At 38.4% G+C, this 27,736-nt stretch overlaps 1 protein-coding gene and 1 pseudogene across 3 annotated transcripts in view; both read right to left on the bottom strand.

Moving 5' to 3' along the window:
* Positions 1-27,736, bottom strand: part of FRMD6 (FERM domain containing 6) — a 78,996-nt gene that overhangs the window by 50,521 nt on the left and 739 nt on the right. The window lies entirely within an intron of this gene.
* On the bottom strand, positions 1,056-27,681 carry LOC136172618 (histone-lysine N-methyltransferase SETMAR-like; annotated as a pseudogene).

Below are 27,736 nucleotides of genomic sequence, written 5' to 3'. Positions count from 1 at the left end.
AGTGGGGGGAGAAAAAAAAAGATGACAAGTATCACAAGCAGTCAGTCAATGAACAATCATAATCCAACTGGATTTGAGTCCAAAGCACTTCATTAAAGTTTACAACTTTTTGTTTCTCACACCATTTCTAAAATCTGGCCTTCAGAGACTTTATAGTCTCTTTGAAGTGTTGAAATTAACAGAGTAGAAACAATAGAGAGAAATACAATTGTATTTTAAGTTAAATGCTAAACTCAGCGGTAAAATAAAGATTGTGGGATTTGAGAAAAGGCTGAGAACTGAGGGAAGTGCAGCATTCAGGACAATGTCATGGAGGGGAAATGATTTGCATGCAGTGGAGACAAGAAAGAATTAAGGGTGGAGAACAACACAGTTAAGACCCTGGGTGGGGAGGGGAGGTAGGAGACAAGCCTGGCTCCCTGCAAGGCCTGATGGATGAAATCAGGTCATGGAACACTCATCATAAGATACTTTCTTCAGTACCCTGAGGGGCTTCTGAGTCATGGGAACATCACACAGTGGGTCGTTTTTTTTTTTTAAAAGTTGTGCTCTACCTCTGGCAATGGTTTTGCACTCTGCAGTATTCAGATCCCTAGGCTTTTGAATTTCTCCTTCTTTGGCATTATTTTTTGCTATGACCATACTCATTTTATCCACTCAATTACAGAGGCAAAGCAAAGGACAATGGTAACAGTGATGTTAGGGGAAATGAAACTCCTACTTTTTTAAAAACATGTGAGATTAAAAACATATTTCTGCAAAGCACCATTCTGGTATACTCTCCCTAAACAGAACAGTTATAAGCATAATTCTTTTAATCAATAATTACAATGGTTTCCCTCTGGAGTTCATAAAAGAAGTAATGCAGATCTTTAGAGTTCCTGCAAATATTTTTAAAAGTCTAATAAAATTGGCATATGTACCCATGGTGATATCTCAAGGGAAATTAAAAGATCATTCACTTAAGTAACTTTATTATTAGGTTGGTACAAAAGTAATTGTGGTTTCAAACAAGGAATTTTAAGTCATTGTAACTAGGCTCAAACATATCTTTATTAATCAAAATAGGAACCATTACAAACAACACATTTTTTTGCCAAGGAGAAATGGGTTTGTTTATTCTTGAAGCATAAAAATCCATACTTCAGGATCCAATGAACTCTTGGAAAGCATTTTCTGCCTCCTGCTGGTTATGGAAGCGTTTTCTGCCTCCTGCTGGTTATGGAAGCGTTTTCCCTGCAAAAAGTTGTCGAGATGCTTGAAGAAGTGGTATTAGTTGGCGAGAGGTCAGGTGAATGTGGCAGATGAGGCAAAACTTTGCAGCCCAACTCGTTCAACTTTTGAAGTGTTGGTCACGTGAAGTGTGGTTCAGCATTGTCATGCAGAAGAATTGGGTCCTTTTTGTTGACCAATGCTGGCTGCAGGTGTTGCAGTTTTCGGTGCATCACATCAATTTGCTGAGCATGTTTCTCAGATGTGATAGTTTCACCGGAATTCAGAAAGCTGTAGTGGATCAGACTGGCAGCAGACTACCAAACAGTGACCATGACCGTTTTGGGGTGCAAGCTTGGCTTTGGGAAGTACTTTGGAGCTTCTACTCGGCTTAACCACTGAGCTGGTGGTTGCCAGTTGTCATATAAAATCCACTTTTCATTGCACATCACAATTTAATCAAGAAACAGTTTGTTGTTTCATAGAATAAGAGACGACACTCCAAAATGACTTTTTTTTTTGGTTAGGTCACGAGGCACTACTTATTGAGCTTTTTCATCTTTTCAATTTGCTTCAAATGCCGGATGACTGTAGGACAATTCTTTGGCAACTTCTCATGTAGTTGTAAGAGGATCAGCTTCAGTGATGGCTCTCAGTTGGTTGTTGTTACTTTCCAATGTCTGGCCATTGTGCTCCTCATCTTCAAGGCTCTCATCTCCCTTGCAAAACTTCTTGAACCACCACCACTGCACCGTACATTCGTTAGCAGTTCCTGGGCCAAATGTGTTGTTGATGTTGCGAGTTGTCTCTGCTGCTTTACAACCCAGTTTGAAGCTGAATAAAAAAACTGCTCGAATTTGATTTTTGTCTAACATCATTTCTACAGTCTAATAGAATACAAATAGAAAGTAATAAGTCATTAGCAAAAAAAAACATAAAGCAAGAAATGTGCATTCAAATGATGTATAACATAACCACATGTATTTAAGAATCTATTCCAATATCATACAGCAAAGTTCAACACTGCAAAACCACAATTACTTTTGCATCAACCTAATATCATTTTAAGTGCTTATTTTGACAGAACAATTAGTTTTACCTGCCAGATTAAAAAAAAAAAGAAAGAAAACAAATGACTGAAATTTATTTTGATAGACAGTTTTTCCAAACCTAAAACCCAGGAAGGTGGGAGAGAGGAAGGATAACAAGTAATCCTCAATGGCTGAAACACTGGGAGAGATTTAGTCATTATATATACATTTAAAAAATAAACTTAGTAAGAAAAAAAAAAACCTCCTTCTGTCTAGTCTCATTGTAGTCGTGTTACCTCTGCTGTCATACCTCCTCACTGTGTTCTCATCTAGACTTCCAAATGTCTTGTCTCTTTCTTTAAATCTATCACCCCCGCAAAGCTGCCAGAGTGAGCCTCATTAAACTGTACTTGCATATCACACCCAGCTGACATACTTCGGCACTACAGCAACTCCACAGGGCACCATCTGAACTCTGAGGCACAGCTACCTTCCATCATCAGGTCCTCCTCTTCCCCAGTGTGACCGCTCAAGTTTTACACTGTCAAAATTCTTTTCCTTATGGTTCCCTGAGCAAGTCTTGCTCTCTTATTTCCATACTTTTGACCACGGTGTTTCCTTGCCTATTATTTCATCCACCTTCAAAAGAACAAAAGCAAAGCATTTTCGTTCTCCCTGGAAAATTCAAGAGATAGGTCTGCGAAGCATGTCTCCATATCAGCAGGCAGCTGAGGAGTGTTTCTCCTGCATTCCTAATCAGGAATTTTGTATTTGCTGGTGAGTCTGTCTCCCCAAAGGGTACTGGGAGTATCTGCTAGAATCTCTATGTTTCTAATGCCTACAGTAGTCCTGGGTCTGTAATAAGCACCCAAGAAAGGTGCCCCTCCCTGATAGCTCAGACGGTAAAGAATCTGCCTGCAATGCAGGAGACTCAAGTTTGATCCCTGGGTCAGGAAGATCCCCTGGAGAAGGGAATGGCAACCCACTCTAGTATTCTTGCCTGGAGAATCCCATGGACAGAGGAGCCTGGTGGGTTACAGTCCCTGGGGTTGCAAAGAGTCAGACACAATTGAGCGACTATTGCTAAGGTGTGTTGAATAAATTATTTAGAAATTCACCAAAAATATTAATGAATTCCCTAGCAAATTAAGATTAAAATTAGGTTCTTTAAGAAGAACCCAACCCAGCAAAGGATGTCAGTACTGGTTACATCTTCTTGAATATTTTCTCTATGTTAATTACAGGTGAAAGGGGGCATCTTTTTTTTTCTTGTCTTTAAATTTAGTGGACAAACATAACGTCAGTACTGTCAACAAAGTAGTTTTGGGGAAAGTCTCCATGTGTATCAGGGTAAGCCAACTTGTGTGAAAGCAAACATATATAAAGATACACCGGTTGGGATGCACTAAGTTGCAAGTATCCAAGATACCTAAATTGAACTCGGACTCTGGAGCCACACTGCCTGGGCTGGACTATTTATTAGCTGTATGATCTTGGACTAGTCTCTTCGGCTCTCTACATCTCAGCTTCCATATCTGTAGAACAGAAATAATAACTGTATCTACTGGATGCTATAAGGCATATGGTAGGCCCTATATGAGAGTTAATTACTGATAATTAAACTAGTTAAATGACATAAGGGGAATTTATAAAAACTACAGTAACTTAAAGCTTAGAAGTAGGAATGGGTAAGCTTGTGGGTGGTTTGATATGGTAGCTTGATATGTCATCCAGGGCCTAGATTCTTCTTGGTACCCTGGAATAACTCTACTTTAAGGCTGGCATCTCTCAGAGTAGCTTAATCAACCAGAATGCAGAGGCAAACAAGAGTACTGATACTCAGTCTGACTGGATGTCTTGGGTTACAAGCTCTCTATCACTGGACAGAGGGACATGGACTCCACAGATTAGCCTCCCAAGGCCCACCTCCAGAGCCAGAGGTGGGAGCAACTTCCCCTGAAGTGTGTGGACCTCAAAACAAAAACATGGGTACCTTTGGGAAGTTGGGAGATGAGGGGAGATGCTAGATAAGCAACCAACAAGAAGAAAAGACGCAACGGTGAAAATTCATGACTTTCAAACCACATACACTTTATTTTTTCTTAGTCATCTGTATTCAAAAGTCGTATCAGGTTTAGCAACCAGGCGCAAAAATTCCTTTCAACCAAGATGAATTTTTAGCATGACACAGCCAACAAAAAGTGCTGTTCTCAGGGAAAATCCCCCAACTTACAAGCATCTGCTTCTAATTTCCACAATGAAATCTTTGATTCCTTCATTCATGGGACTTGCACTCAATTCCCTCTGACACAGGAACTGCAGTTTTCTAGATAATAATTTTGCTGTGAAATTCTCATTATCTGGTTGAGATGTTTAAAGAATGAATTAAGTGTTTGGGAAGTTGCTAGCTTTCTTATAACACTGCAAAATGATTTTACATGTCATGAAATGGTTCTTAATAACAGGAATGAAATAAACATACAAACTGGAAATGTAAAAGTCCATTGTCAGAATAGGAAAATAAGAAGTACAGTAACACAAAACAATTCAGAGCAAACAATGAACTACAGCTATACATTAACAAGTATGAATCCCCGAAACAGTGTTGAACAAAAAAAGCCAACTTGCAAAAGACTATATACACTATGATACTTTTCTATGAAGAGAAAGTTCAAAAACAGACAACCAATGATTCATTTAGGAATATGTGTGTGTGTGTTTGTGTGGTAAGATTATAAAGAAAGGCAAAGGAACAATTAACTTTAAAATTGCAATAGTGGTCCTGAGGGATGTAAGAGGCTGGGGTAGGGAATGTCTTCAGAAACGGGCAGGGACTGCAAAGGTGCTAGAGAAAGTCTTTTTCTTAAGCTTAGAAGTAAATACAATGGTGTTCTTTGATAACTATTACTGCTTAAAATGCACAGAGACCTTATAAACACTCTACTATGTAGCTTTCATAATTTAGCAAAGTTAAATAAATCAGAGGTACTGATGTTAAAATGCTGTGAATAACCACATACTACTGATTAAACTTTAAAAAGATATGTAACAACAAGTTATACAAGAGTTAAGTCAGAACTCAGGTAGTCACCAACCAACAATGCATCCTGAAAGGAATTTAGGATGAAAAAACAGGAGGCATTCTGTGTTTTAGATAAACAAACTCTATGCATATCTCGGGAAGAATTTCAATGACCCCAGATTCTTGTATCTTCTCAGAAACGCACTAGAATCATTAACTTGTGATATCTGTTCTTTGTGATTAGTAGTAATGTTTTACCAAGATGTATGCTTGACTATCTGTATTTCCTAGCCCCCAAAGTCATATATACTGGCTCCTCTCCTGCCTCTTCAGGACAGTTTACTCAGAGCTACTGAATGCCTATTTCCTGGGCTATACAGTTCTCAGTGAGAATGAAACTTAAACTGAGAAACCCACAGTTCTCATGTTGTGTATTTTTACGTCAGCAGAGGACTCTGCCTGGGCTTCTGCTACTAAATGAAAAAGTAATGCAATAAAGTGCAATCAAACGAAAATCTTACCAATGAATCAGATCTTACAGATGGCCTAGTCCAACTCCTTAATTTTATAGGTTAAGAAACTGACACTTCAAGAGAATGACTGGGCCAAGATGACACCAGGAAGGTTTAGGCAACTGGTATGCTTTTCCTTCCAGAGTCTTTCTCCTCTAAGTTCTAGCAAAACCTCTCATGGGGAAGAAACAATTTAAACTAGTCTCTTTTCAGAGAGCTCATATTTTATACATTTGAGTAAAAAGTTAAGAAACATGCTAAAATGATTCACTAAAGTCAACATATCCAAATGCTAGCAAAACCTGCCTTTCATCCTCCTAGCTCTAGAATTTTATATGGCAAAAAAAAAAAATTTTTACAAAGCCAGCAAAAGACTTTGAAATGCTAAGAATTCAATTTCACACTTATACATATAAATTATGGGCCAAAATTATTTCGGGGCACACCCAAATGAGCAGCATTACCTGGACACACCCTCACACTCGCACACATACTATGCATGTGTCAAATGTGCAGAATGGTGTGACGTGAGACTCACAGGGCCAGGCACCCTCTACAGTAAAAGATCAAAAGCACAGTCTATAGACTTCAAAGTAAAAGATTCCTCCGGACATTCTAATGAGGCTTTATAGTGCTACAAAAGTCTTAATTTAACATTCCTTTGGGGGTTTTGCTGTAACTATGTAAGTTAGAAAGAAGCTGTCACGCAAATACATAAAGACACCTGAAACTATCAGTTTAAAAAGTCAAAGAAAAACAATGATTATTTTAATCATTAAAAAAACTGTTCTTAGAACTCTGATTTACAGTTTGAAAGACTCTTAAGAGAAATGATAAATGGTTGTTTTACACATGGCTTCCTTTTTTAGACTTAAGTATAGCTAATTTACCATACCATAGTCGCAGGTGTAGAGCAAAGTAATTCAGTTATTTATACATATATATTTAAATATGTATTTAAACATAAACTTATATATTATTTTTCACATTCTTTTCTATTATAGGTTATTGTAAGATATTGAATATAGTTCTCATTGCTATATCGTAAACCCTTGTCATTTGTCTATTTTATGTACAGAGTGTATATCTGTTAATCCCAAACTCTTAATTTACCCTCCCCTTTTCCTTTGGTAATCAAGGCTTTGTTTTCTATGTCGGTGAGTTCATTTCTGCTTTGTAAATAAGTTCATCCATATTAATTTTTAGATTTCACATATAAGAGCATATAATGTTTATCTTTCTCTGCCTGACTGACTCCACTTAGTACAGTAATCTCCAGGTCCATCCATGGTGTTAGAAAAGGCACTATTTCATTCTGTGCATGGTTTACTAACATTCCGTTGTATATGTGTGTCTGTCTCTGTGTGTGTACACACCACATCTCCTTTATCCATTAACTGGACACGTCCATTCAACAGACACTTAGGTTGCTTCCATGTCTTGGCGATTGTAAATAGTGCCGCTATGAACACTTGGGTGCATGCATCTTTTTAAACTAGTTTTTGTCTTTTCTAGATATATGCAGATATATATATATATGCAATATATATATATATGTCTTTTCTAGGTTTATTATAGTTTTATAAAATATTTACCATTGCTATTGTCATATAGGGATTTATCTCTGATACATTAAAACACATCATTTCTAACAAAGACTTCAGTACCATTTCGGTTACCAGAGACCAACAATCTAAACTTTAAAAACATGTCCCACCCACCTCCAGCAATGGCCACAGGACTGAAAAAGGTGAGTTTTTATTCCAATTTCAAAGAAGGGCAATGCCAAACAATGTTCAAACGACCATTTAATTCCTCGCATTTTCACATGCCAGCAAGAAAATGCTCAAACCAGGCTTCAACAGTGTGTGAACCAAGAACTTCCAGATGTACAAGCTGAACTTAACAAAGGGCTTCCCAAGGGGCACAGTGGTAATGAATCTGCCTGCCAAGGCAAGAGACCAAGTTTGATCCCTGGGTTGGGATGGTCACCTAGTGGAGGAAATGGCAACCCACTCCAGTATTCTTTCCTAGGAAAGCCCATGGACAAAGGAACTTAGTGAGTTACAGGCCATGAGGTTGCAAAGAGTAGGATGTGACTGAGCACATACATGCACAGAGCAACCAGAGATCAAATTGCCAACATCCGTTGGATCACAGAAAAAGCAAGGGGATTCCAGAAAAACATCACACTGACTATACTAAAGCCTCTGACTGTGTCAGTTCAGTTCAGTTCAGTCGCTCAGTCATGTCTGACTCTTTGCGACCCCATGAATCGCAGCACGCCAGGCCTCCCTGTCCATCACCAACTCCCGGAGTCTACCCAAACCCATGTCCATCAAGTCGGTGATGCCACCCAGTCATCTCATCCTGTCATCCCCTTCTCCTCCTGCCCCCAATCCTTCCCAGCATTAGGATCTTTTCCAATGAGTCAACTCTTCGCATGAGGTGGCCAAAGTATTGGAGTTTCAGCTTCAGCATCAGTCCTTCCAATGAACACCCAGGACTGATCTCCTTTAGGATGGACTGGTTGGATCTTCTTGCAGTCCAAGAGACTGTGTGGACCACAACAAACTGGAAAATTCTTCAAGAGATGGGAATACCAGACCACATTATCTACCTCCTGAGAGACCTGTATGCAGGTCAAGAAACAACTTAGAACTAGACATGGACTGGTTTGAAACTGGGAAAAGAGTACTTCAAGGCTGTATATTGTCATCCTGCTTATTTAATTTATATGCAGAGTACATCACGTGAAATGCTGGACTGGATGAATCAAAAGCTGAAATCAAGATTGCCAGAAGAAATATCAATAACCTCAGATATGCATATGATACCACCCTAATGGCAGAAAGTGAAGAGGAACTAAAGAGCCTCTTGATGAAGGTGGAAGAGGAGAAAGAAAAAAGTTGGCTTAAAATTCAACATTCAAAAAACTAAAATCATGGCATCCAGTCCATCACTTCTTGGCAAATGGATGGGGAAAAAGTATGAACAGTGGCAGATTTTATTTTCTTGGGCTCCAAAACTACCGTGAGGTTGACTGCTGCCATGAAAGTAAGATGTATGCTCCTTGGGAGGAAAGCTATGACAAACCTAGACAGCATGTTAAAAAGCAGAGACATCACTCTGCTGACCTCAAAGCTATGGTTTTTCCAGTAGTCATGTACAGATGTGAGAACTGGACCATAAAGAAGGCTGAGCACCGAAAAATTGATGTTTTCAAATTGTGGTGCTAGAGAAGACTCTTGGGAATTTCCTGGACTCTAGGAAGAAGACTCTAGGGAATTCAATTCTAAAAGAAATCAACCCTGAATATTCATTGGAAGGACTGATGCTAAAGCTGAAGGTCCAATACTTTGGCCACCTGATGCGAAGAGCTGACTCACTGGAAAAGACCCTGATGCTGGGAAAGACTAAGGGCAGGGGGTGACATGGTTGGATGACATCATCAACTCAATGGACATGAGTCTGAGCAAACTCTAGGAGATAGTGAAGGACAGGGAATCCTGCATGCTGCAGTCCATGGGGTCTCGAAGGGTGGGACTTAAGAGACTGAACAACAATAACCCACATACACCCCACCCCCCACTCCCCTGATACATCAACAGATCATTAGCCAACCTACTTTAAGGAGATGAAAGTGGCCAGTATTATTCTGGAGAAACATGAATCCAAGACTGTTAAGACTGCTATGGGGAACTTCACTGGGAGTCAGGGTTGCAGCCTTAGTTCTTTCCCAAGGGAATCTTCAATGAGAAGCTGGTTCTCCTCTACCTGCCATCCAGTGTTTAATTCCTGTAGCTTCTGGAAGACAGCTACCATGAATTTGTCAGTTTCATCTAGTGCAATCTCATTTTCCAGTGGTACTTACCTATATACTAACATTCTATTTCCCATATACCAATCCACAGGCCTTATTTCTGGAACTCTTCTCAACTAGGACTTTGAAATAAAGTAAGAACCAAGGTCAATGAAATTATTACCCACATATTCCAAAGGGAATAGAAATAAAAGCCACTTAACACTGAACCTCTAGGTTTCCTGGTGTGTGAAGTCAACAAAACCCAGCAGTGAGTCACTAAATAACCCATTTGACCTGCCTATTCATTGGATCTTCTGGTCTGTGCTATGTACCCCCCTTGCCTGTTGCCAAAAGAGAGCACTCCTGCTTATAGTAATCATCCTCTAAAGCTGTGAGAAAGACTTAAAGATTGATTTTTAAAGGGTGTGGAGGAAGGAAATCAAAATTACACCTTACCCTACACTAACAAGGTTAATCTATGAAAAATGGAACCACAGCACAGTCTTGAAGGTTAATGTTAAAAACAAACAAGCAAACCAATCAAACAAGCAAAAAAAAAAAAAAAAAAAAAAAAAAACCAGAAACCACCCTGCCTCTACTCAGGACTGCTTTTCTGTACAGCTCTGACCAAGCTGAAAAGGCAACTAAGTCCTGAGACTGACCTACACACTTTTATCCTAGAGAAACCAGATGAGCAGTTTATTCCAAGGTCACACTCCATCACTTCTAGCAGGACAACTAAATAAGACCAATAGTACATCACTGCATTACCCCCACAAAAGGCTATATTTTGCCAATAATTGCCATGGAATCATTTCATCTTAGGTCCAGAGGCAAAACTATTCAAGTGTTCAAAAAGCACTCATTAGAAGAGAGGCGTCTCTTTCACTTCATGACTCTTTATTTGGAAGAGTGAATTAAGAAAACATGGTAGTGGTCCTAGACACGGGCTTTCTAGAGAAGGCTGGAGGAGAATTCCTTTTCTAACACGAGATTTAGAAACTTCTAATTTATCTACTGGCCTTGCAACTTCAGTAAAAGTCCCAGGAAGTTCAGGAGATAAAATCCTGAGATTCTGTTAAGATTCTTTCAAAAATATCTTCCAGTTAGGGTTAGGAATTAATCCGCCTATAATTTGGAAATTATTTGCTCTAAGAGTGTAAGAAGTCGTGACAGTTCATGAAAAACCTACAGCTAATGTTATACTTAACAGTGAAAGACCATTCAGGTTTTCCCCTAATACTGGAAACAGGTCTTGTTGAGAATTTAGAGCAACTAGAACTCTTAGATACCACTGGTGGGAATGTTAAATGGTATAGTTACCTTGGAACACAATTTGACAATATTCATAAAATTAAATTCATTTACCATGTAACTCAGATATTTCATTCTTAGGTATTTGCCCTAAGAAACGAAAAGATATTCCACCAAAGACTTACACATGAATCCTCATAGTAACTTCATTCATAATAGTTCCACATAGGAAACAATCCAAATATCTATTAATAACAGATGAATGAATAAACATATTGTAGCAACTGAAAACTATCCAAAAATAAAAAGGAACTACTGACATATGCAACAAAACTGATGAATCTGAAAAATATTTTGCTAACTGAAAGAAGTCAGATATAAAAGCAAGGCACAGAAAACTACATGCCATATGATTCTATTCATATAAAATTATATAAAAGGCAAAACTAAAGATGAGAAGTTGTCAGAGATGGGGAGGTAAGGGGAAAAGGCAGAGAGGAAGTGGTGGTGGGGGGAGAAGTTAAAAGGGAGCTATAAAAAAACTTTTTTGGTATGACAAAAATCTTTATCTTGACTGTGACACTGATTACATACATCTGTCAAAAGTCACAAAATTTTCTATTTGAAATTTGTGGACTTTATTGTATATAATTTAAATAATAAATAAAGTTGATTTAAAAAATTTTAATGAATCTACATGTTCACTAAAGCGCTTTTGGGGTTAAATAATACATTATCTCAAACCCTTTGATGCATGATGCAGAGTATAAACAAAAGTGAAACACTACATTAGGTAAACTGGCTAAATCAATGGCTTCAAAAAGTTTAAAACAGACCTTAGAATTAAAATGTAGAAAGTCACAGTGATTTGAAAAGAGATCTATAATTTTAAAGAATACTAAGTAAAAATAAATGTTGGTCTTTTATGTTTACAAAGTTTATCATCCAGTAAGAATTCTGGAAAGGCAAAAGAGAATTTCTTGGTAAACAAAAATAGAAATAGCCAAATTTTTAATAGGTATTATTTCACTTGTCACATGGTACAATTGTTCATTTGTTTGTCTTTCTCCTCTCATCATTCAGGCTCTAACTTCTACAAGCAGGGGTCCCCAACCTCTGGAATCTAATGCCTGATGATCTGAGGTGGAGCTTATGTAATAACAATGGAAACAAAGTGCACAAAAAATGAAATGCACTTGAGTTATCCTCAAACCACCTTCCCCAGGTCTGGGGAAAAACCATCTTCCACAAAACCGGTCCCTGGTGCCAAAAAGGTTGGAGACTGCTACATAGAGGGCAGGTCCATTCACTGTTCATCATCGAATTTCCAGCAAACTGCTTGGCACATAAATGATTGTTGAATAAAAGATGAATTGCAGAGGTTCTTGTGCTAAATTATGTTTCTTCTGGAGTCCACATGTACGTAAAACTCCCTACAGATGTGCGTATAGTAGATATGCTTCCATGAAGCATTAGCCCTATTCATTCAAGCTTCAGAGCCTTCTTTATTTCAATTTAAAGATTACAAAGTTCTAAAGAGAAATCAGGCAACTGTATTTAATGTCTCACCTTTAAATACATAATGTGCAATCATTTAAAAAAAATCTCGAATTTCCCTTTTATTAACCAATCCTACAACTTTATAGAGTTTTTTCAAGATAATAGCTGTTCTGAACAAAGGATTGATAGTGTGAAATTTCATGCATATCTTGTTTTATTAAGACAAAATCTGATGATCTGCAATTTTGTGCCAGGTTTAATGCATTATCACGGGAAATAGAATATGTTTGAAAAGATTTTCCTACCTAGCTCAGAGTGACCCAAAAATTCGCTATGGTAAAATTACTGTAAGCTAATTCAGGACCACAAATTGATTTAGTATCTGGCAGAAACTAAACTTACATAAGGCAGCTAAAAAAACAACAACAAATCAAAATGTTGTATCATATGTTGCAAACACTCCAGAAATGTTTTACCAACAGAGTGGCTATGACTGAGGTGGCAAAAAAAAGCTCAGGTCTCAGAGACAGAAGACCTGGTTTTGTCATGAGGTGAATCAGGTAAAGGCATCAAGTCATACAAGTCATTCAACCTCCTTATCTATAACTTGGAGACTAGTACTTTGAGGATCAAAGAAAGTAAACGAGCAAAAGTTCCACTTAAAATACAAAATGTGCTACAGATACACATTACTATGATGTTAGAAAATCTAGCTGAAGGAAAGAAATGCTTACCTTCCTTTATTTATTTATTTGGGCTTCCCTGATAGCTCAGTTGGTAAAGAATCCACCTGCAATACAGGAGACCCTGGTTCGATTCCTGAATCGGGAAGATCCGCTGGAGAAGTGATAGGTTACCCAGTATTCTTGGACTTCCCTTGTGGCTCAGCTGGTAAGGAATCTGCCCACAATGCGGGAGACCTGGGTTCAATCCCTGGGTTGGGAAGATCCCCTGGAGAAGGGAAAGGCTACCCACTCCAATACTCTGGCCTGGAGAATTCCATGGACTATACAGGGCCCCAAAGAGTTGGACACGACTGAGCGACTTTCACTTTCACTTTTCAGGCATCAGTAAAAGCAAATAATTAGTAAATTACAAATCATCAATTCAACAGCCTTTCCACTGATTTGAAAGTGATTGTGGGCTCAGTTAATCAATATTTGAAGATAAAAAGATTTTATTTTAAAGAGACTTATTTGGGATTTATTTTAAATTCCATAGGACATTTGACATTTCCTAAAAACGTCTCCCTGATCTGATTTCCTTGCATTTAAGAGCACATTTAAAAATCTTGGGTTTATTTGAACTAAAATTTCCTTAATCATGTTGATTTTTCTGAATTGTCTTCTATAATTACAAGTAACATGAGTTTCTTAACAAAGACTTCAGAAATGGCACCAGTGCAGCTGACCTTTGTTTCAGTGTGACAATAAACCATGCAAACAATTAATTTTACCACTATATTTGATAGATTAAGCATAAAATTCTATTTTCTTTAGAATAAAATACTTAAAGCATGTCTGTTGTAATAAAATATATGCAACCACACAAAATTCCACTCTTTTTTGGCTCACATTTGTCACTGACTATAGTACTAAGGTTTTTCACAACACCACGTTACCTCACTCCAAGATCAGACAGATAAACCCATTCATATTTCTCAGTCATGGGCTTGAAAGTATAAAAGTACTATCCACTAACTAGTCTCAAAGGAATAAATCAATTTAGTTTTTTATAATTATTTTTGAAAACCATAAGAAAAGTTCGTACTACACTTTTGAAATAGTTTCATAAAACAAAAATTGTTTTGCAAGTTAGCTATTTCTGAAATTTCCAACACACTTCTTTTTGCTTATATATTCAGAGTTCAACTCAGGTATCAAACAAAGACCACAGTGCTTTAAATTATAATTTCTTATTAGTAATGAAAGATCTATAGCCAATGGTATATCCTTTAGAAAAGTTTTTTTTTAAAGCTCTTGTTTTGTTAAAGAAATTACCCTTTATTTATTTTTAAGGTTAAGTTTTTACCTTCAGAATATTTTACAAATTGCTATGGAATTATGAAAAATAAAAGAGGTTAGAATTCAGTTGAGTCATACTCTGTACTATAGCCCTGGCCTCCAGATCACAGTGCTCTATTATAAGATCTCAGAGAATGCCCTACTTCTTAGTAATACTTATCAAAATTGAACAGTTATATACTCCATTATTTAAATCTGCCTTTCCAGCTAAAAGGTAAAAGCCTCTGAAGAGCCGGTACCATCATGTTTGTCAGGTTCACACATCCCCAAGGCTTTCCATATAGTGCACACATTATTTGCCAAATGAATGGAAAATAAGATGTGTAAAACAATAATAGCCTTCAGAAGCACGTCTAAAATAAATAAAATGGTATGTATAATGACCTATATACTTGGAAACTTCATCCATCTATGTCACTGAATCAGAGAATTGGCAATAAATGAGGTGTTTAGTGAATTAATACTCAATTAGACTACATAAATGTGATTACAAAGCTACGGAGGAATGGACACAGTAAATTAAGAAAGGCCTATCTGAAGAAGTAGATTTTATACAAGATTTTTATATTTTCTCATTGTTTTACAGCATCATAATCATACATGACCGTATACTGGAAGCTAGATCTGAACAATAGTTAATCTATTAAATCTAAAAATTTGATAGGCACTAGTAAATCGAAAGATACAGTTGCTGCCTTCAAGAGACTTCTAACACAGTTGAGAAGTCAGTATATACATATGAAAGGTTGTATACGTGACTGTACACAACAGCACATGCCAGGTTCCCACGAAGTGATACAGGCAACAAACAGCTCAGCGGAAGGAGTGGAGGAAGCAGGACCCAGACCAAGTGTGTATGTACTGGACGGGGCAAAGAGAACAATCGGGATAGACTTAAGGAGCTTTGCGACGACACTAGAAAATAAGTATCTACAACAGAAAGACAGCAAACTCACTCACTAACATGGGCAGTTAACAAAGGAGTGAAGCCTGCAGGGTGAAAAACACCAACAGCCATTTGGCCTCAGTGCTGGGGACAGTGGGGACTGTGGAGCACACACCAGTATAAAAAGGGAAGCTGTTATGTTGCTCCAACAGATCGCTGACACCCCTCCCAATTTTTTAACAAAAGGTGTAAAATTCAATTTTTTTTAAATTTAAAATTTCTCAGTTTTTAAATGCTAAAAAATAAATGTTTTCAACACCCTGTTAAAACCAAAACATGTTTGCAGCCAATCCTGCTGGTGCACCACAGGCTTACCACACCGCTTTGCCAGGCGGAATTCCACGATGAGAGATCTGGACTTCATCCTGCAGTCACTGACTTAAGAGATTTCACATTTATTTCATAATTTGCTTAGGTTTATACCTCTGCACACTCCAGTATTTATCATGTAATACACTCAGCACTGCCAAATTATTTCACATTGGTCTTGTGTAAGTATTTCTCTGTTACAGGCCAATTTCATTTAACTAACTGAAGAGTGACTTATAAGCTTCAGCTGAAATAACATTCAAAATGACAGTAAAAAAACAGTGTTGATGAAGCAGGACCTAAGAGAATGCTGACATTATATGTGTATACCACAACCCACTAGAAACACACATATAATCACTGGAGCTCCACTTCTCAAAAGACATGTGCCATAATCTGCTACAAAGGAAAAGTTCATGCCCTTTCCAGCATTTTCCCATAATTAGCAACTTTCTAAAGACTTACTATGCAGTATACTTTCATTACCAAGCAGCACTCAAATAAATGTAACAATGTTTTAATTCTACCAATCACTATAAGCTTTTAACTATCCAAAAACAATACTTAAGCATTAAAGGCCTATGCTTTAGCATTTCAATAAGCTTAGAGAAAGAAAAGATAATTAGTATCAGAGACTTGTTGATTCGTTTTGATGACAGTATTACAGAAAGTTAGAATTATAATTCAAAGGTAATTCCCAAGTGAGAAAATTCTTAGTGCATAATTATGATATAAAATACAGAACTATGAAAATTGCTTAATCACATGCCTTGAAATAATATTCACAATGAAAGCCATCAAAGTATAAAAGAAACATTAAACAAGCAATGTTTCTACTCCTCAATTTGCTCTGGTCCCTGGGAACCCCTAACCTGAGTCATCCACTCCATGAATGAAAGTTTTCAGGCCTGTAGGGTACCATGATGTGTAGACTGGTCAACTCAAATCTATCATCATTACTGAAAAAAAGCTAAAGCACATGTGTCACCTTGGCTCTACTGTATCCTTTGAATAAGAAATGGTCATGGGTTGAATTAAAGAACATGTCACTAAAAACAAAATGATTCTACCATAACTCTATTAGTGGGAAACTCAGAGGCTCCCCATTTCTGTCGGAAGAACCTGCTGAAGACCCTCATAGCCTCCAGCATTCTGAAATTCCTATCCACATTTTATCAGACATATTAAAATATATTCACTTACAATACTGAATATCTATAAGAAATTGAACTGAAAATAAGAATTATCTTAATAAGCTTTTCATTCTTTTTTTAAATTTTACTTCTTCCTGATTTTTTAAAATTTATTTTTTAATTGAAGGATAATTGTTTTACAGACTTTTGTTGTTTTCTGTCAAACCTTAACATGAATCAGCCATAGGTATACATATATTCCCTCCTTTTTGAACCTCTATCCCATCTTCCTCCCCATCCCACCCCGCTAGGTTGATACAGAGCGCCCCTTTGACTTTCCTGAGCCATACAGTAAATTCCCATTGGCTATCTGTTTTACATATGATAATGTAAGTTTCCATGTTACTCTCTTCATACATCTCACCCTCTCCTCCCTTCTCCGCATGTCCATAAGTCTATTCTCTATGTCTGTTTGTCCATTGCTGCCCTGTAGATAAATTCTTCAGTACCATTTTTCTAGATTCCGTATATATGTGTTAGAATACGATATTTCTCTTTCTGACTCACTTCACTCTGTATAATAGGCTCTAGGTTCATCCACCTCATTAGAACTGACTCAAATGTGTTCCTTTTTATGGCTAAGTAATATTCCATGGTGTATATGTACCATGACACCTTCCTTATCCATTCATATGTCGATGAACATCTAGGTTGCTTCCATATTCTAGCTGTTGTAAATAGTGCTGCAATGAACAATGGGATACTTGTGTCTTTTTCAATTTTGGTTTCCTCAGGGTATATGATTAGGAGTAGGATTGCTGGGTCATATGGTGGTTTTATTAGTTTTTTTAAGGAATCTCCATACCATCCTCCACAGTGACTGTATCAATTTACATTCCCACCAACAGAGAAAGAGTGCTCCCTTTTTCCCACACCCTTTCCAGCATTTATTGTTTGCAGACTTTCTGATGATGGCCATTCTGACTGGTGTGAGTGGTATCTCATTGTAGTTTTGACTTGCATTTCTGTAATAATGAGTGATGCTGAGCATCTTTTCATGTGTTTGTTAGCCATCTGTGTGTCTTCTATGGAGAAATGTCTGTTTAGGTCTTTTTCCCACTTTTTGATTGGGCTGTTTGTTTTTCTGGTATTGAGTTGTAAGAGCTGCTTGTATATTTTGGAAATTAATCCTTTGTTTCATTTGCTATTATTTTCTCCCATTCTGAGGCTTGGCTTTTCATTCTTGAGCCCACTCCAATCAGGTTTTTGTCCCTATTCCTCCACTATCAAAACTCTTGTCAAGTTCACCAGTGACCCTGAGGTTGCTAAATCCAATAAGCAACTCTCAGTCTTCAAGTTACTTGACATAATATCACTGATTCACTCTCTCCTCCCTGAGATTCCTTCTTTATTGACTTCAGGCATATTCTTTTAATTTCCCTTTTGTCCCTCTGACTGCTCCTTCTCAGTAATCTTTACTCGTTCTTTCCCAGGTGGCACTATTGGTAAAGAACCCACCTGCCAGTGCAGGAGATGTAAGAGAGGCAGGTTCGATCCCTAGGTTGGGAAGATCTCCTGGAGCAGGGCATGGTAACCCATGCCAGTATTCCTGCCTGGTGGATCCTATGGACAGGGGAGCCTAGCAGGCTGCAGGTCGTGGGGTCGCCAAGAGTCAGGCATGACTGAAGCAACTTAGCAGCTTATCAACTCACCCTCTAAACCCTGAAGTGCCTCAGGCTCAGCCCAAGTCCTTCATCACAGAAAAAGTAACCCATAGTTCCTTCCTCCCATAGTATGGGTCAATAGAATTAATATCTACTAATATTAACACTATTACTTAGAGAATGGAAACAATTAGGTCCACTATGTCAGAAATATGTGCATATTTCCTTTGGCTTAACATACATTTTATGAAATTTCTTCTCTTTTCCACAAACTATAAATACTGATATGACCTAAGCTTTGGTTCATGGACTGTTTTCCCTGTCTACGTACACTCCCTATATGATTTCATCCAAAGTCTGCTGGCGACTTCCAAATTTCTATCTCTAGCTTGGACCTCTTCCTTAAACTCCAGATTCCTGAATCCAACAAGCTGCTCAACTTCTCTGCTTGGAAGCTGAACATAACATGTTCAAAATGGCTCTTGGTTATCTTTCCCAAACCAGTTCCTCCATCAGAGCCCCATCTCAGTTCATGACAACTCCGTAACTATGCAAAAAGCTTTGGTGTTATCCTTCCTCTGATCTCTCTTTGATACTCCTCAAAGAGTTGGCCAGGAAATCTTATTGGTTCTACCTGCAAATCTTAGTCAATTCTCACTAGCTCCTCTACTGGTAGTGGTGTCTCTCAACTGGATTATTGTGAACAGCTGCTAGCTTGTCTCTGCTTCCAGCCTTAATCACCCCACTCTATTTTTCTATCTCAACACAGTGGTTGGTGATGCTATTAAAATGCAAGTCAAGGCATGTTGCTCCTCTGCTTCAAACTCTCTAGTGACTTCTCATTTCACTCAGAGTAAAAGCTGAAGTTCTTATAACGGTCCACCAGGCAGGCCTACATGATGAGCCCCCCAAACATCCGTAACTTGATCTACTTCTACTTTGTGGCCTTCTCACTGGTCCCAAACAGACCAAGCAGACTTCTGCCCAAGGCCTTCTCTGGTCCCTCTGCTGGAACACTCTTCCCCCAGGGATCTCTGCATGGCCAACTTCCTCCCTCAAATCACCTTCTCAGTGAGCCCTACCATGACCACATTATTTGAAATCGCCAAAGGCCCTGCTTTCCTTCTTCAGCAAGCCTAATGTTCCTTACTTACCTCACTCTACTTAATCTTTCTCCAAACACACTTGCTCCTCTCTAAAGTACTATACAGCTTTGTTTGTTCAGCGTTTATCTCCTAATAGGATATAAGCTCTACAAAGGCCAGACTTTTTTTCTTTACTGCCTGTAGCTCTGGGGTCTAGAACAATGCCAGGCACACAGAAGGCATGTATTATGTTGAATGAATGAATGAATCTAATTAAACATTTAATAATTTCAATTTCATTATTTTCTTCTAAAATTTGAGACTTTCACCAAATCCTGAACATATTTGTTGCTGCTAAAAAATTTCCTTTGTATTTGAAGACTACAAAGATCCCAGCTTGACCTCCTGACCCAGAACAAATGCAGCAGCCCCAGGGAAGCCAGAGCCATCCTATCTTTGGCCAACATTAGTTCTCCGTTAGGAGTCCACTTAGTCCTTACCGGGGAACATCTAATACATCTCCAAACACATATATTTCGCTCTCTCACCTAGATAAGAAACAATTCTGCAGGATTTGCACTAAGTAGTCAGCACAGTACTCAGTACTTCACATAGAAGTTGTTTTTTGATGGACTTGGCGAACATTTTTAAAGTACTAGGTTTATTAAGTTTAAGATATTATACAACATGTAACAGGGCACAGGGTTATCTGAGGTATATGCTCCCCTTTTAATGAACGATACTCCATGATTGTTCTGGAGTAACAGAACACAGTAACAATTGGAGCACAATAGGCACACCTGTGCCTATTTTGACTGGGTTTGTAACTAAGCTAGTTAGATGTAAATGTCTTTCTAATGTGCTTAAATGTGTTTTTCTTAAATATCTCTTTGAAACTTTCAGACTATTAATTTTTTTTTTGAATGAATGGTTTAAAAATCTTAAGCTTTGGGCCTAACAGAAAATTGTAACATGGTCTAACATTATATAAACTGTGATAATGGTAGGGGTTGGGGCTGGACGAATAATAATTGCCTCATCCCAGTAATAGTGGCTTTCTTAAAAAGGACTCACATGAAATCTACAGGGTACAAGATAAAAAGACATGGACCACTGGTACTTTAAGTCTAAAAGTACTTTGTATAACATTATTCGTTACAAAGAGAATTTTTAAACTCTGAATTTACTTTTTGGCAGCTGGAAAGAAATCATTAGCAAGCAGGCAGAAGTTGGGGGAATGAGACTGCTGGAAATAGGAGTTAGGAAAAATAACTTGATCAATTAGAGATCAGTGGGACATGCCAGCTGCTCTTAGTGCAACAGTATAGATTGCCCAACATCTGTGACTGAAAAATACTACGATTTGTTGCCTATTTAATGTGATCAAAATACAAAATCTGTGAACAATTGCTTGTAAACAGAAACTTAGGGACTTCCAAGGACTAGAAATCTTCCTATACATCATTTCTTTTTGTCTTAAATAAGCGCTAACTTTGTTTACTATATGTCATACACTGCCACTTGCTTTACATCTGTTATTTCACTTAATCAAAACAAGCCTAGGAGATAGCTGCTACTATTATCTTCATTTCATAGATGAGGAAAAAGAGGTTCAGAGAGTTAAACACCTTCCCTAAGGATTACACACTGGAGAACAGTGAAGCCTAGATTTGGACCCCAGGGAACTAATCTCAAAAATCTTGTTCTTAACGTTTATATTTTACTGCCTCTTTTCCATTTTGTCTTCAGAACTTGTTACACTTTTCTGTAGCAATTTCAGTGAGTAGCTTGTCAGGCCCTATGTTGAACATTCTTTTCCCAGGTATCTTTTATTTTCTAAAATCATATATGCTAAGTTTTTGCTTTTATAAGCAATATCTGATCTGAGCAGGCTATATTATTTACTCCCATTTATAAAACTTCAGGTTTTTTTTTCTTTTAACCTTTTCCCCATCTTGCTAATGAGCCTAAGTTGAAATTCTGAGTCTTTTCTTAAAACATGAAAATGTCTTTTTTCTCTTGAGGGACACACACACACACACACAAAAGTCTTCCTTCACAAGCACTTTATCTATTAGATTTCTCATAACCCTATGTTTTACAATAAGTGCTTTCTGGGGACAGCCATAGACTTCAGCATCAGAAATTCACTGTTGTTTTCAGTAGATAAAAATCAGAAACTGGATATTTCCAAGGATATTTAAGAAATGATAACTTGATGGGATTAGGGGGAATAGAGGAGAAAAGTGTATAGAAGAGGGGGTATAATGGCAGGAAGAAGCAAAAATATATGTGTATTTACATATATTCTTATTCTTAAGAATAAACTTCTGAAAATATTTAGAAAGCAGTCCTTTGAAATTAGGGTCCATCCTAGACCATTTGGGGTTCCCAGGTGGCGCTAGTGGTGAAGGACCTGCCTGTCAACGCAGGTTAGACATAAGAGCCGTAGGTTTGATCTCTGTGTCAGGAAGATCCGCTGCAGGAGGGCACGGTAACCCACTCCAGTATTCCTGCCTGGAGAATGCCATGGACAGAGAGGAGCCTGGCAGGCTACAGTCCATGGGGTTGAACAGAGTCAGACACAGCTGAAGTGACTTAGCATGCACGCTAGACTATTCATGGATGAATAAAATGAGCCAGGAAGGACCTCAAGATATCATCTACTTGGCACTTACAACCCAAAATCTCACTGGAGAGCCCTGATAGAGAGGGCAGAAGGAAAAGGGGATTAAAGAAAAATTCCAAGGGTTGTGTGTAGGGGCAGAGACACAGCAGGTTTGAGAAAGTGCAATTCTGCTTCACTGGCCACAGCCCCCTTTCCTCTGGGGAGGTCTGCCTCTATCCGAACAGAGCCATAGGATACCTTTGTGTGGCTCAGGAAAGGGCACCCCAGCCTCCAGGCCAGTGGACTCACTGCTTGGACCACAGAGTCAGGGGCTGAGTTCCAGCCTTCAGATGGCAGTAGTCTAAATGAAACTGTAAGTCAGAAGCAGCTTCTACTCTTGGTGTTATCATGAGCCGTGAGACTCTGAGTCACTCAGTCTTTGGGATCTTTAGTTCCCCTCACCTCTGAAACATGAAGGGGCTAGCTGTCACCTAAGGTCCCCTCCTTCTTGCCAACTCTCAAGTGAAATGCAACAACCAGTTGTATATTCCAAAATGTGTCCCGGAAACACTAGGGTTCTGTGGGTCTAGACAGAATCTACAGACTTGAGCCTTTAGTGTTTCTGGGATATTGTATTTTTTTCTCTCATGTTTCTGATGCATTTTTTTCTTACTCTTCTCGCCCCCCCCCTTTTTTTTTAATTTTTAAGGTTATTCTTTCAATTCCAAAGTGCTCTTTCTTGAGCCATCAAAAGGTCATGCCCCACAGATCAGCCCCAGACCACCCAATGTCTACCAACAGAATGAATAAGTAAACTCCGTATATTTATTCACAGAAATAAAAGAAAAAAGAAGTACTGCTGCCTAAATCAATTTGGACATGACACTGCTGAGTTAAAGACGACATGAAAAAGAACTTACATTTGATTGCATTTAAATGCAGCCCAAGAACAGGTTAAAATAGCATCACCAACTCAATGGACATGAGTTTAAGCAAACACCAGGAGATAGTGGAGGACAGGGAAGCCTGGCATGCTGCAGTCACAGGGTCACAAAGCGTCGGACATAGCGACTGAACGACAACATGACAATAAAAGTCAGAAGAGTGGTCATCCTTGGGGCAAGGTTTAAGACTGCATGGGGAAGCATGGGGGCAGGCGATGGGCACCTGGAAAAGTTCTGTTTCTTGACTTGGATGCTGGTTGCCTAAATATGATCAGTTTGTACTGTATACTTCTGATCTGTGCATTTTTCTGGCTGTATGTAATTACTGAGTAACAAGTTCAAAGAAATAAAGCCACAAGGACACCCACTCTCTTCAAACAAAAACCATGGACTAAAACTGGGCAGCATAAGTGCTGCTAACAGAGGGGGAGAAAGTTAATTACATTTCATCTAACGTGAATCAAAGAACTACCTGAGAAGTTAAATGAGAAGCTTCATTAATTTTTCTAAAATCTTCATGCAGAATTTGCTTGATTTTTATAATGATTTCCTCCCTCACACGAAACTGCAGCTGTAAGGGAGTATAAAATATTGCTTTTCCATATATCTTCATATGCCAGTAAAACATGACTGCTCAAACTTCTATAACATCTGTGAACAAAGGCAATGTTAGTAGAAAACATCTGAAAACATCAAAAGATAATCTAATTGGAATACTGAGGCTCGAAGTAGATACTTTTGGTCAAGACTTATCATTATCGCATTAATGAAATGACCTGGTTAATGACTACATCTCTACCTAGATTCTTGCTGTATAGATAAACTCTGCTGGGTAAGGCCAAATAGGTGGGGAAAGGCATTCCAGAAAATGCTGTGATACAGACATCACCGAGGACGCTCTGGAAAACAATGCCATCTCCTTTGTGCAGTGTTTCGCACCTCTGTGAATGTTTTGGCACAACATTTTCCTCCTTACGTGATACAACCAGCTGTCAGATTACTGATTTCTTTCCCTTCCCCAGTGTTCTGTGATCCCTCTTTGACCAGTACTGTATACTGCATGACTAGCCCATCTGATACATATGAAAAGTGATAGGACACAAAGTTCCATCAGAAGAAAATTACACCACTAAATCACACAAGATAATTGGAACCACAGATTGCTTGTTTTCACTCAAAACTTAATGATAAATTCAGCCCTTACAGCTGGAGAGTCCCTCTGGACCCAGAGCATAGGGGGTGGGCATTAGCAGATCTCTCAAATGCTAAAGAACTAATTAAATATTTCTCAAATCCAGAGTTTAGATGAAAAAATGCTTTCAGCCTTTGAAACGTGAAGTGGTGGGAGAGGGGTGTAGGGGAAGAAAGGACAGTGATAAGCATCCAATCTCTGAATGCAATATTTATAACACCAAACTAGTGATTCAACACAAACTCAGGCAAGGTTTCCAGGACAGAAGCACTATTTCATGTTGTATATAGACCTTATAGTGCACCTTAGTTCTAATTCTTTTTCTCTCAGCTGAGAAGACCTTATTCTTTAATTTCCACTTTTAAATATAAAGCTTTCCCCACTTCAGTCTTTACCTCAATACTCATCCTTCTAAGTTTAGATTTTCCTTGCAATTCAATGTCCAGTTTTCTACTTCTTCTTTCCTCTCAAATTATCCCTTTAACTTGTTTCTACTTATTTTTATAGGCCCCCAAAGCTTCTTCCTCAGGATAATGTGCAATTCAACAGGCCTTCTCAACTACTCCCTATACCAAAGTTTAACTACAGAGGCCAACAATACCATTTTTTCCTATTTGGGTTTCAGGAAAGCTACATTTTAACTAAAATTTTACCACTCATAAATTCCTTCACTAAATTGTTCCTTTTCCTCCTCCTACACTAGATTGTTTCGCACACAAACACAGTGTAATCAAACAACAAAAATGTATAATTCTATAATCATACAAAGACTTCCTAAAAATATATCATTGCCAATGTATGACACACACCCATTATAACTCTGTTATTGGGAGTACAAGATAAAAAAACACTGGAGTTTTCCTGTAAGTTGTGTTTCTTGTTTCTTGCTGAGAAAGAAGGGTAGAGGTATGTCATACAAATTGCTATATCAGAAACCACAAACTGTGTTACAAGATTCTATTGAAGATTGTAAACACACTTAAAACTTTTTTTTTCCTTAAAAGAAGTTGTAACTGCATAAACAAAACCCAAAGCTTCTATGCTCTGCCCAAAGGATACATAATACTTAAACTGGAGGTTTGTACCTCTTAATAATATGTTTTTAATATATTATTTTAAAATAATAATTAATACCTCCAGTTTCCCCATAGTCTTCATCTACCAAACCAGGGCATTTATGGGGTTGGTACTAATGAGCAGTAGGAAAAATTCATCTTTCCATAAGTGCAGAAAACTTTCTATCCTTTAGAAGACTTGAGACAATATTAAAATGACTGGAGAAGGCTGGTGAAATTTAGTTCTGAACTCTGAAAACCACCTAAGGGATAATTTGCAAATGCCATCTGGGATCCAGGCAGCCTCATCAACAAAAGGGGAAACTGGTTGAGATCATACAAATCTAAAATTCACATACATTTTTACATCTGGACTGAATCTTTCCTTGGTACAGGCTTTCATGTATTAAAATAATTGTTTGCAGGTTTTAGCTTTTTTTTTTTTTAACCCACAGCCTCAGAAATCAAAATGTGCAACATCCAACTTGAAAACTACAAAGAATTCCTTTATCAAAAAAGTTAGTTGTGAGACAGGATTCATTTACACTAAACTCTGAACTTGATAGCCTAGTCAAAAACAATTTTGTTTGAAACTTTCATTTCAAGCATCTGCCACAAAAGGCTACAGAGTCTATTATGTCATAAGTTTTGAAAGCCAAAAACTTTATAAGTGTAGTTAAAAGTGGAAACAAAGTTCAGAATCTCAAAAAGCTCTACACTTCCCCACCTCCCCTTCCAATTTAGCTAGTCCATTTGAATGAGTTTTTAAAGAACTTGTAGCTAAAACTTAGTACCTAGCACATGGACATTTCCCTTTCAGAAGCAACAGTTTTTATCCTGGCCCATTAGGTTTTCCGGTAGAGCCAGGAGCATCTTAATTCTCAAGTTCAAATTATGTATTTGAGGCTAGTAGCTTACCCACCCCCACTGCCCCCCAAAAAGGAGGGGGGTAGAAGCAGAGAAAGATTTCCTGTCCCTTAGAGTGTTTGGGGCCCTGCAAGAACTGCTGATTACTGTGGTCCATCAGTGTCAGATCTCAGGCACTCTTACAAGCAATTCAAAGTGGGGGCTTGGGGGGTGGGGGGAATTAGTTCATATTACAGACAGTCTGCTTTCTGGAAAAGATATCCCGCAGATAACTGGATAGCAGATATTCCCTGGGGGACCCTTCTCATCTAATAATCCCAGAAGTCCATTTTAATATGAAATATAAATCCAATATATTTACAAACATACTGAAAGAGCATTCAAATGTCAGCTGTCTCATATTGTGGAGTATTTTCATTTTTAACATAATACTTCTATTTCTCAAAACCACACCCAAGGAAAAATGATTAAGTGCTAGAAGTTGTTGTTTTTTTTTTTACTACAAAGGACAACAGCACAGGCATCTGTTTTCCTGCCTCTCTTCTGTTCTTCTCCCCTCCCCCACCTTCTACCCGGCAGGCGGTCTGTAGGTTTTTGGTGCCTGTTAAAATTACTTTCTACAATAGTTTCATAATGCTGTAGATTCTGAAAAACTTCTGATCCTCTAACAGTGCTGAGCCTAAACTTATGCTCTGTTCTAAGAAGAGAAATCCAAAAGTCAAAAGCCTTTTTAATGACAGATGTATTACGGAAAATTTTCCCCACAAAGTTTTGATGCTGTGAAATATCAACTCCCTGAAATCACAGAAAGGAAATGACTTACATTCTTGGAAAATGAAGCCACTAGCAGCTTTCTCCAATAGAATTCTCTAATCCCTAAACTACACCCTGTGGCAACGGGGGAGTATTTCGTGCAAGGACTAAATTTATATGGATGCTTATAAAAACCAATAAACAAACATTGCCAGGTCCCAGAGAAAAAGAGACGGAATCTTCATGAGAATTCCAGCAAGAGATACTTTTTCTGAACACTCAAAAAGGTGAGAGAGCACAAACTTGAAGTTAGAAGCAACCTGAGAACGCTTGCTTAAGTTTTTCTTCCCTGCTGTGGGCAATGCACAACTCCTGAGGGAAATACTGGCAAAACAGATTTTTGCTAGAATTCCAAACGAAAAGGATGTCAAGGAGCTAATATTTCTTTGGATACTAACTAAACAACTGCACGGCCTGAAAATTCGCCAACTTTCACCTCAACTTTAAAATGTTCTTATTTTGACAGCTTTCCATTTCTTCCTGCCTTCAAGAAAACGCCCTCACCATTAGATTATGCTGTCCCGGGACTGGAGGGTTGCTGTAATTCCCGTGGACCTCACTCGGGTGGCCCCCAGCTGTCCACCCCTGACAGCTCCTGGCCCTCCTCGGGCACAAGCTGGGGGTCTCCTCGGCCCGGAGCCGGGCCTGCGCGTCGCTAGCTCCTCCAGGAACCCAAATACTGCAGGCCGCGCCCCCCACTCTCATCCCACCGAGGCCCCCTTCCGGCGTCGCCGAGCGCGAGCTCAGTCTCCGGCTCCCC

This window comes from Muntiacus reevesi, chromosome 7 (assembly GCF_963930625.1).
Source record: "Muntiacus reevesi chromosome 7, mMunRee1.1, whole genome shotgun sequence".
In the NCBI taxonomy this organism is placed as follows: domain Eukaryota; kingdom Metazoa; phylum Chordata; class Mammalia; order Artiodactyla; family Cervidae; genus Muntiacus; species Muntiacus reevesi.
The sequence above is the reverse complement of the archived record's forward strand: the minus strand, read 5'-3'. Positions and strand labels throughout refer to the sequence as shown.